Genomic DNA, 10,766 nt, shown 5'->3' with positions numbered 1-10,766 from the left:
TTAGTCTCCCCTTACACACACTTCCTGTTTTGACACCACACTTCCTGCTTAACACAAACTTTTAACCCTTTTTTAAACCTAACACAACTCTCAATTCTCATGCATCCTTATTTTTCCAACCATTATATACATGAACTACCATTGAACTTCAAAAGCTCAAAGACAATATAATGTATTGGTAAATTTATTTTTTTATATATTATTTTCTTCATTTTGTACTTCTTTGTAAAAAACATTTTCATTCTCCTTCTTGAAAATTTGCTTCGCAATGAAAGCCAGTTAGAAATCTTTATTAAAATATGCTTCCAGTTTAGCATTCTGCCTTATTTTTCATTTTCCTATATATATATATGTGTGTGTGTGTGTGTGTGTGTTTGTATTTGTCCCCCACCCTTGACAACCGATGTTGGTGTGTTTACATCCCTGTAACTTAGCAGTTCGGCAAAAGAGACCAATAGAACAAGAACTAAGCTTACAAAGAATAAGTCCTAGGGTCAATTTGTTTGACTAGAGGCAGTGCTCTAGCATGGCCAGAGTCAAATGACTGAAAGAATAAAATTATACTTCAGAATACAGCATGACCAAATGGTTAAGATCACTTAAAAGTCAAGCTTGATCCCACTGCATAGCATCTTGGGTAAGTGCCTTTTACTCTTACCTCAAATCAACCCAAGTGTTGTGAGTGAAAATGAAGGGAGAGAAACTGTAGTGAAGCCCATCACATGAATTGTACCTGTAATTCAAAGAACAGTTTTGTCACATTGCCATGTTGATTCTATCTAAGGCTGACAATGTCATACCTGTGGAACCTTCAGCCTGATTAAACAACTGAATGCTCATTGTCAAAACTGATGGAGGTTTATTTACTTACTTAACTTCAAGTCAAAACTAAAATCTCTGCTGTAAACTGAAACCAGTAAAAGAAATGAAAGCAACAATAAACATACTTTACTTCAATTAGATCACTATATTATTGTCAAAGCCTGAAGAGAATAATGTTCAGTTGAATGGAACTAAGTCAGAGTTGCCCTAATTTGAAAAGAAAGAACAACTTACTTTACGAGGCAAGTCCCTCCGGGCTTTCTTTTTCTTTTTTCTTGATAATCTCTCAGATCTATCTATCTGTCAATATTCTTAAAGATCTACTCTCCATCTATCTTGCTTCTGCTGCAATGCATACTTACAGTTCCTTCAAACTAAAATGTAGTGTACAACCACCCCCTCCCATCAAATAACCCCTCATGCCTCTGCTTCTCTTAGCTTCTTTAATCTGTCTAATGGTCCAGACTGCTGTAAACACTTTACTCATTTCTTTCTTCCTAGAACTACATATGTTCAAGCTGAGCATCAATCACATCAATCTCAACAGTCACAGGGGATTTGGCAAAACTATAGGCATTGCCATGCCTAATGAAAGTTATATAACTACCAAAATCAATGCTTTTGAATCTTCTGAATATTTTGTTCCTGAATCAGAAATGTAATCCTCTGATATTGTAACTTTTGCTCAGATTCATCTGACATATTTCATGAAAATTTAGGTTCTGCATTGACAAATTGCTGCAGAACCAACAGTGTTGTCGGTTTGAACAACTGAGGCTGCATAAAGGCAGTAAATCACTCATCCAGAAAGGTAAATGCTTTATCATTTCTCAACATTGAACAGATATCAGTAATCCCACCTTAATCATGTACATATCCATCTCAAAATCCACCCAAGACTAGGACTCTGCATTATTCTAGTCCCTTGGCCTAAAGCAAATGAATAAGTTGTCAGAGAATACAAATAAATTCAAGTTCCACCTAAATATTCTCTACACAATGCCAAGCAAACTGCTCATACATTTGAAAAAATAGAGGAAGATGCTCCATTTTAAAATTGATTCAGAATTTAACCATTGCTTGATATGCTACATGCTGAAACTTAATAGAGAGATATAAAATACATAGGAAAATGTGATGATATTATTATTATTATTACTATTATTATTATTATTATTATTATTATTATTATTATTATTATTATTACACTAGGGCATGTTGATTTAATTAGTAGGTATTTTATCTTGAGGTTTAGAGACAACAAGTCTCCTCAAACCTCAAGAATCATCCTTAGAATTCTTTCAGAATGTAATATGGAACTTTTCTGCAGGTCAACAACACAAGTTTCAATCCCTGTCTCTTAAGTAGCATTTTAGGGATTTTCCCAAGTGCACCAATTACTACAGGAATAATTGTTTTGGTCTTCCACAGTCTCCTCAGCTCCCTGGCTAGAACCTGATATTTCTCAATTTTTAAAATTTCTTTGGTATTGACTCTGCTATCATAGAGAATTGCAAAATCTACGATCTTAAACTGTTTATTTTATCCTCTTTGATCATGTCCGATCTTCTTGCTTCAATACTATGGTCAGCCTTTATGGGTAAATACCAGAAGATCTGGTAATTCTCATTTCCTAACACAGCGTCTGGTTCATGTTCATAATACTTCTCTGTTGTTTTGAAGACATACACTTGGCCAGCATCCCAATGCACTCTTTTGCCTAGAGAGTCATGTTTGTGTTTATACTCCTTTTGTGCTAGTATACTGCACTCACTCCTGTTTGGATCAAAGAGTTTAGGTCTGCTTCATTTTTTTGTATACAGCTTGATGTCATCCTCACTCATCAGCAATACTATTTAAAACCTTTACTCATGTATATTTCTATTCTGAAAAGAGGAAAGGGAAAGTCAACCTCGGCAGAATTTGAACTCAGAAAGTACTTACATTCTGAATTCAAATTCCACCGAGGTCAACTTTCCCTTTCACTCTTTCGGGGTCGATAAAATAAGTACCAGTTGAGCACTGGGGAGGTGGGGGTGATGTAATCAACTTATCCCCTGCTCTGAACTTGTTGGCCAAATTATTATTATTATTATTATTATTATTATTAAGGAGGTGAGCTGGTTGAATCGTTAGCATGCCAAGCAAAATGCTTAGCAGTATTTCACCTGTCTTTACATTCTGAGTTCAAATTCTGCCAAGGTCAACTTTACCTTTCGTCCTTTCAAGGTCGATGAAATAGGTACCAGTTATGCACTGAAGTCAATATAATCGACTTAATCCACTCCCCCAAGCTGCCCTTATGGCAAAAAAAATATGAAATAATAATAATTATTATTATTATTATTATTATTATCCTTTTGAGGTCAGTAAAGTACCAGTCAAATACTGAGGGTCAATGGCAGTGACTAACCCCTGCACTCAAAATTACTGGCTTTGTGCCTAAATCAGAAATCTCTATTATCTTTATTATGTGTCTGTATAACATGATATTTTTCAGAGCGTCTAAATAATAAGAGGTTTGGTCCTGAGATTATTTGTAAGATGAGGAAAATGTTGAAATATTGAAAATATGAGAAAAGACTATGACTCAGAGAGTGAGTGAGAGAGAAAGAAAGAAAGAAAAAGAGTGAGTTATGTGGGTGTGCTGGATAAAGATACCTACTCTGATTTATGTAGATCACATGTAACAAGTTCAACTTGTCTAAGGGATGTTAGAATATTCCAATTCTTTGCTAAGATTAATGGAATGCTTCTAAATACACATAAGTGGACTTATAAGCTTACAAATGAGACAGGAAAAAAAAATAGTGGACAGCAGCTAGAATAAAATGCTAGTACATCAGGTTTATGTCAGATACACTCCTGGCTCTTCCTTTCTCTTTCTCTCTCTGTTTTCTTTTAACCTTTATTTCTGCTTGTTTGCAGACATTCTAATTTAGCCTAGATATATAATTGAGAGTAAAATAATTTACAAGAACAAGTAAAGACATTCAACAAGCAGACATGCACTCACAGCAATCAAAATAGTCAACTCGGCTTCAACAAATGAATAACACTACAAAGATTTTATCTTCCAGGATTATTTTTTTACTTTTGTTATTCTACATTTTTGCCTACATTTAACATCAAATGCACTGTATATGTTTGTAGTATGGTTTATGCCTTTGATATTTGGCAGTTAGTAAAATAAGGGAGCCTCAACCATTTTTACCTATGGGTCCCATTAATTCCTCTTTTACCCTACTGGACCCTCATAGCCATTTGATGTTTAAATAAAACCTTATGTTTTTATAATTAAATATTATTAGGAATTGTATAAAAATTTGTTAAAGTATTTTGTGTATTGTAAAAGTTTAAACAATTTATTCACATAAATTTTTACAACAAAATCTAATATGAACCCCAAATGGTCATATAGACCCCATTTTGGAACCATTGCTCTATATCATAGAGATGGTTCAGGTAGGCACTGGTGCCTGCGGTGGGGGTGGGGTGTTAGACAAAAAGGAGGCATTGGAAGACAGTGAATTGGGGGACAATATGAATTTATTATAATATTATTATAGTATCGTATACAAATTATATAATATATTAAATATCGATTCATAGTATATATAAAATATTTATTTATACATAAAAATAGGGGTGGGGCACTGAAAATATTATGTGGCCATGAGCGAGGCAGTGGCCCAAAAAGTTTGAGAACTCCTGCTCTATATGGTCACACAATTTACTAGAAATAACAGTCAATTTTCCCTCAAATCACACCCCACCATAAAATTGTCTATGAAAGGTTTGGCAATGATAAATCCATTCAGCACCACAAATTTCATTATCAAACGTTTCATGAAACGTTTGGTAATGAAATTACTATAGTATATAATTTAACTGTACTATAGTTAAATTATAGAATAATTTAACTATACTTTTGTATAGTTAAATTTCTTATGAAATTTCACTATACAAAAGAGAAAGAATAGTATCAATAAGGATCTATAATAGTCTTTTTATATAGGAGTTCCCTGAAGTATGACATGTAATTTAAGGATTGCCAAAAATAAAAAGGAAGAGTAGGAAATGCTGCAAAATGTAACAGCGCCAGTAAAAAAAATTACGACCAAATCTTCTTCAAATATTATGCTTCTATCTTCATAAAACAAATTATAAGTTTTAAATACCAATGAAAATGCATACTTTGGAATCATAATTGCAATCATTTTTTGTATTAAATCTTTAAAACTAAATGTTTTATGGCAATTTATTCATTCTACAAAAAAACATAAGACCATTACTGATTATTCTGTTTGAATGAAGCCAAGCAGAATTTTTTGATAATTACCAATTATAAACCTGAGGAAATTAAAATAGATTCTGTTTAAGTTAAATTATCTTCAATAAAATAACAGCTTCAGAATAACAATTTAATCCATATTTTTTATGAAGAACCAATCTTTATGAGAGAAAAATGAACATTTTGAAAAAAATTACTTTGGAATATTCATTTTTCTTTTGTTCTCTCCGTGTGTCTCTGATTATATTTCCATTCACAATGTATCACATCAACATAAAACAGTTTTTCAAATAAAAGACAAAGAACAAAATTCTTCAGAAAACAGTCAAAGTAAGTTCTGAAATCATCAACATTTTTCCTTCCACATCTGATTTCAGAAAATATTTTTTTCTAAATTGCATCTGTTCTAACTAACTAATACCATAAATGGTGCAACATCAGATGTAGGAAAGAAATCTAAGTATATGTCATTTAATGTGGAAAACACTCATTAAATCACTTATTTACTTAATTACAAGCAATCAAAAAGACATCCTTTCTAACTCCTTAGATTTTTTTTCAAATCAGTAAATAATTTTTTTCATTCTATCCATCTCTTATAATTTATATAATCCAAAATATTTAATGCTTTGCCTATTTTACACTATGTGACATAACCTAATTCAGGAATTTTAAATTTCTACACTACCTGAGTCCTTCAACTGAACCAAGACAAAACTATTCAAGAAATAAGTTAATATAATTATCAGGAATTTAGACTTTCATTCAGAATATTTGCTATTTTTTTCATTCAGCTATATTTCTGATACATTTTTCTGAAATTTATTTACAAAATTCATCTCTCTTCACCTCATGTCTTAACACCATTTCCTCATTATTTTAAATTTGTCTTTGTTTTCTTTTAACCACTCAGAATAATGATTCATACAGCTTTTAATATTCGTCCCTAAAACAAATCTAGAAATTTTTGTAAATAAGAACTGCTGATATTTGCATTTTTTTTTTTTTTTTTTTTAACTTAATACTTCAGATTTGAATTGCATTAACTACTTCTTAATTTAATTTGTATTTCATTGTAATACAGTTCTACAAGCATCATAACATTAGTCTTTGGTAAAGTAAGAAAATAACTCATTAATATAAAGAAAATACCTGATAACATTAACAGATTTGATACCAACATGCTTGGTTTCTGCCTCTGGTTTTATGATACAAAACTCCCAGTTTTATAAAAGTTTGAAATTATAACCTACCATAATAATTTTGATAATTATTTGTAAAGTTATGTTCCAAAAATCATCTTCATAATGCAAATATTAACTAAGTTACTAAATTCCTTCAAATTCTTGATTATTTTCAAAATTAATTCAAACATCAAAGTAATCTATTTCACTTGGAATATGGCCACATAAAGGTTAATGAATTATTTAAAATCCGGTCTTGAGTTATTTGTCTTCTAATTTATTTTTTTTTGTTATTGTAGTCCATGTATTTCCCATGAAATAATTAAGTACGTTGCTTATGTCACAGCATTATTAAATTCATTAACTCATTCTCAATCTGTTAGAAATAGCATAACAACTTCCATAAACCTAATATTTCTTATTAGTGTTGAATAATTATCTCATTCAGTCAACATAACCATTTTTGGCAATTTTCAAATACATACAACTCTGCACTAGCAATAATCAAAATAGTAATGCAGCTTACTTTTCATATATACACTACATTCAAAACCCTACTGTTTTACAAACTTAATACATTATCTTGCTTGTAAAATTATGAATTTTCTTGTTATTTATATTATTTTGCTTTTTAAAAATACAGATATAAATATTTTCTATGTATAATAAGCATTAATACTGATTCACACACATGAATCAGTAATAATGCTTTCTTTTAATCATAAATATCTTGACATTTCTATTCTGGCAGCATACAACACAGACACACACACAACCGTAATCATTAGCTATATTAGCACCAAGCTCCAGGACATGAATAATAATTATCTTACACAGAGCGACAAAGCTAAATATTGTTAGACCTTCAGTCTGATATGCTACCATTTCTGCCATATCATTACCTAGTGGTAATGATTTATGTCATAGAAACAAGGTCACAAAAAAAAATATATTATTAATGAAATCAATCCTAGCACTTGAAAGGTATTTTTTATAGTGTCATTGGAAGGATAAAAATTGAAGTTGAGATCCTGACAGGATTTTAACTCAAATCTAAAAGAACCTAACTAAATACTGGAAAGAGTTTTCATCTCAATCTTTGCAGATCAGTTGTTTATAAGGAAGCGCTTATTCATAATTGTCTTTACATATTTTTAGTATAAATTTTGGTGCTGTAAATATATTTAATTGTATACTATACTATCATCATAATTCCTAGCTGGATGTATATGCAACTCCCAAAACATTAAATATCTCCAGTTTTTATCCAGTTTGTGTTCATGAATTAATTGATTTATTGCCCACATGAGCAGCATGTCAGAAATCACTGAAGCTTAGCAAGTCAAAATGTTTTATCAATGATTACAGAAGTAAAATAATTTTATAGTCTTTTTTTTTTTTTGTTATGTTTTTCATTTTTATCAAATTCATTTGAATACACGCTGGCAGACTTTATAAGTTTTCAGTTCAATATAAAAACAACTTCAATACAATAGAAATGTGTTGAGACATGTAAGTACATAGCAGGTCAATTTTGTAGGTATAATAACAGTGTAAAATACATTGAAATGCTGACTGCATATGTTGAGGAAAATTTCTTTATTATTAGGTCAAATATTTCTTTCTATTATATAACAGAACAGGAGGGAGTGTACAATATACATAGCTCAAATTGTTTTTTTGTTTCTCAGACTAATAGAATTCAAAATTTCTATTAAATCAAAAAAATCACATCAGAGGAACACTAGTTAATGATCATATGTAACTTATTGAAAATGATATATTTACTCATAATTGATACATTCAAGCCTCAAGTTGTACTTTCAGATAACTTTCTAGAAAAGTTGCAAAAATTAAACTAAAAGCAGTTTGTAACCTTTCTCTTAATTTTGGGTTTACCCCAATATTTCATATAAAATAATTTTGCAAACTGTCGCATCTTACATATTAATAAGGAAAGCATCTGAAATATTGAAATTAAGAATGGTTTAGTGCAAATGCTTCTTTAATAAAACAACGACTGAAAGATAATCTAAAAATTGAATACTAAATCAGAGATATTCATAGTTCTGAACTACAAAGGATTAATATGCTGGGGATCAATGATAAGTATCAATTTTTACAGGTTAAGTAATGGGGATTAAGAAAGTGTGAGCTAAAATACATGAAATATTAACAACATGCAATCGTAATTTGATTGATATTGATTGTTATTTTAAAGCTTGACTGAATAAGATTAACACAGTTTAGCTAAATAAAGCAAGTATTGCATTTGGATTAATAATAATATTGGTAGGACAATATTTATTTATTGAACGTGCTTATAGGATTTTTTGTTTATTTGTTTTTCTAATTTACTTTGTATACAATTAAAATGAGAATTCAACTGAACTTCATTTCAGTATTTTAATAATGTATATTTTTATGTTCTTTTTATAGTTTCAATTTTTGTCTTGGGGAAGGGCTGTGGTAATACTTGGATACTACCTTCAAGGGGCTTAGTCCAAGTCTGTCAACCCCAGTATTTACTGTAAAATTCATTTTATTGATCTCTGTTTATTGAATGTCTACAGGTGCAGGCATGGCTATGTGGTAAGAAGTCTAACTCCCAACCACATGATTCCAGGTTCAGTCCCACTTTGTTGCACCTTGGGCAAGTGTCTTCTACTATAGCCCCGAGCTGACCAAAGCCTTTTGAGTGGATTTGATAGACAGAAACTGAAAGAAGCCAGTCGTATATACGTGTGTGCGTGTTTTTACGTCTGCATTTGTCTCCCACCACCGCTTGACAACCAGGGTTGGTGTGGTTACAGTTCAGCAAAAATGACCAATAGAATAAGTGCCAGGCTTTAAAAAAAAAAGCCCTGGGGTCAATTTCTTTAACTAAAAGCCTTCAAAGTGGTGCTTCAACATGGCCGCAGTCAAATGACTGAAACAAGTAAAAGAAATAAATGAAATGAAAGAAATAATCCCCCTATATTTTGAGTGATGTTCCTTATATCTAGATACAGGATATTTTTTATACAATTCTGATATACATAAACATACAAACCTGTCTACTAAATATCCCACACAAAGCATAAATCAACCCAAATTTATGGTGCCATGCAATGGAATCAGATCCAGAACATATAGTTGTGAAGAAAACTTCTTAATCACATGCCACTGCCGATAACCATGAATTTTATTTATTTCAAGATGGCAGAAAGTAATAGCTTACTTTGAACTTTCTTACAACTCATTCTGATATTTTGTTTTTCCAATATCATATTTAAATCAATTTTTCTAATTTTTTGGCAGCTAATTCTCAGGTAAAATAAATTCTGGAAAGTTTCATATCTGCTTCACTATCAATATTCTGAATTCTATATTATCACCGACTTTGTATTTCCTAGCAAACGATCAGCACAAACATGAGCATAAATCCTTCAAAATGGAGAAGATTTTGAAAACATCATCCCAAACTGCTATTAGAGAACAATGAGGAAATCAGAAGGTATTCCTCAGATGTGTGGTGGTATCCAGTCTTCCCAACTAACCAAAGAATGCTTCCATAGACTTTTCCATTACTTTTATTATCAGTCACAACTCCTGATAGACAAGTCTTTTTCTTTTTTTTTCTTTTCTAGTGACAGAAGACATGATTTGAAACCAAAAAACAAAGCCAGACCAAATATCACAAAGTGTCTGAAACAGTATGCTAACAGCCCCACAAATCTATTGCCCTGCACAGGTATTTTATCAACACTGAACTCAGTGTGATTTGAAATCAAAGCACAGAATAATAATACTGCAAAACATCCTATCCAATGCTCTAATATTTTGCTGATATATTACCTCAGATGTAACTTAATTACCTAAAAAGTTTTCTTGAGGAGAAATAATATATTATAGGTTCAGCTCCTCTACTAATGTCCTTCAACAAAAGATTCTTGCCAGAAGTGCATAATGTAGGTTACTGTTGATATCACATTTGTTTGTAAAGAAGATAAATAGTTTTATTTTAAATTTCTTTGTTATTTTCATTGTTGAAATTTTAGCTGGTGAGAAAAAAAACAAACTAGGACTCAAAATATTTGAAGTACCACTAGCCTCAAGTGTTTGTCTCAAAAATGTGTGATTGTTTAAATAAAAGCCATGCACAAACTTAGAGAGAGATGGTGGGGGGGGGGGCACAAAATGAAATGCCAAATTCTGAAGAAGTATCCTGAGGTTTCATACTCAGGTGCAGGTCTATTACATTCCGGTTGCATTTTACTGGTGTGAAATAATGCCATGAGTATTCATGATAATTCTTTGAGCATTTAAGATAATTTTGAAATAGGACAGGCAAAGCAAATGACTTGCTAGAGAAATCCAACATTCTAACTAAAGTGGATTGCTGAAGATACAATGACAGAAAATGAAGTATCACACATTTGTGTGCGCAGGGGCGAATGTATGTATGTATGTATGTATGTATGTAT

At 31.3% G+C, this 10,766-nt stretch overlaps 2 long non-coding RNA genes across 3 annotated transcripts in view; one reads left to right on the top strand and one right to left on the bottom strand.

Moving 5' to 3' along the window:
* The window catches only part of LOC128250464 (uncharacterized), a 495,659-nt gene that overhangs the window by 422,177 nt on the left and 62,716 nt on the right, over positions 1–10,766 (bottom strand). The gene's annotated exons all lie outside the window — the stretch shown is intronic.
* Positions 1–10,766, top strand: part of LOC128250467 (uncharacterized) — a 79,964-nt gene that overhangs the window by 60,794 nt on the left and 8,404 nt on the right. Inside the window, exon 2 of one of the 2 annotated variants that reach the window (XR_008266482.1) lies at positions 9,930–10,033. The exons of the other annotated variant lie outside the window; for it this stretch is intronic. This is a non-coding gene — a long non-coding RNA (uncharacterized LOC128250467). The remainder of the gene's footprint in view (positions 1–9,929; positions 10,034–10,766) is intronic. 2 annotated transcript variants of the gene reach the window in all.

This window comes from Octopus bimaculoides, chromosome 2 (genome assembly GCF_001194135.2).
Source record: "Octopus bimaculoides isolate UCB-OBI-ISO-001 chromosome 2, ASM119413v2, whole genome shotgun sequence".
Taxonomy (NCBI): domain Eukaryota; kingdom Metazoa; phylum Mollusca; class Cephalopoda; order Octopoda; family Octopodidae; genus Octopus; species Octopus bimaculoides.
The sequence above is the reverse complement of the archived record's forward strand: the minus strand, read 5'-3'. Positions and strand labels throughout refer to the sequence as shown.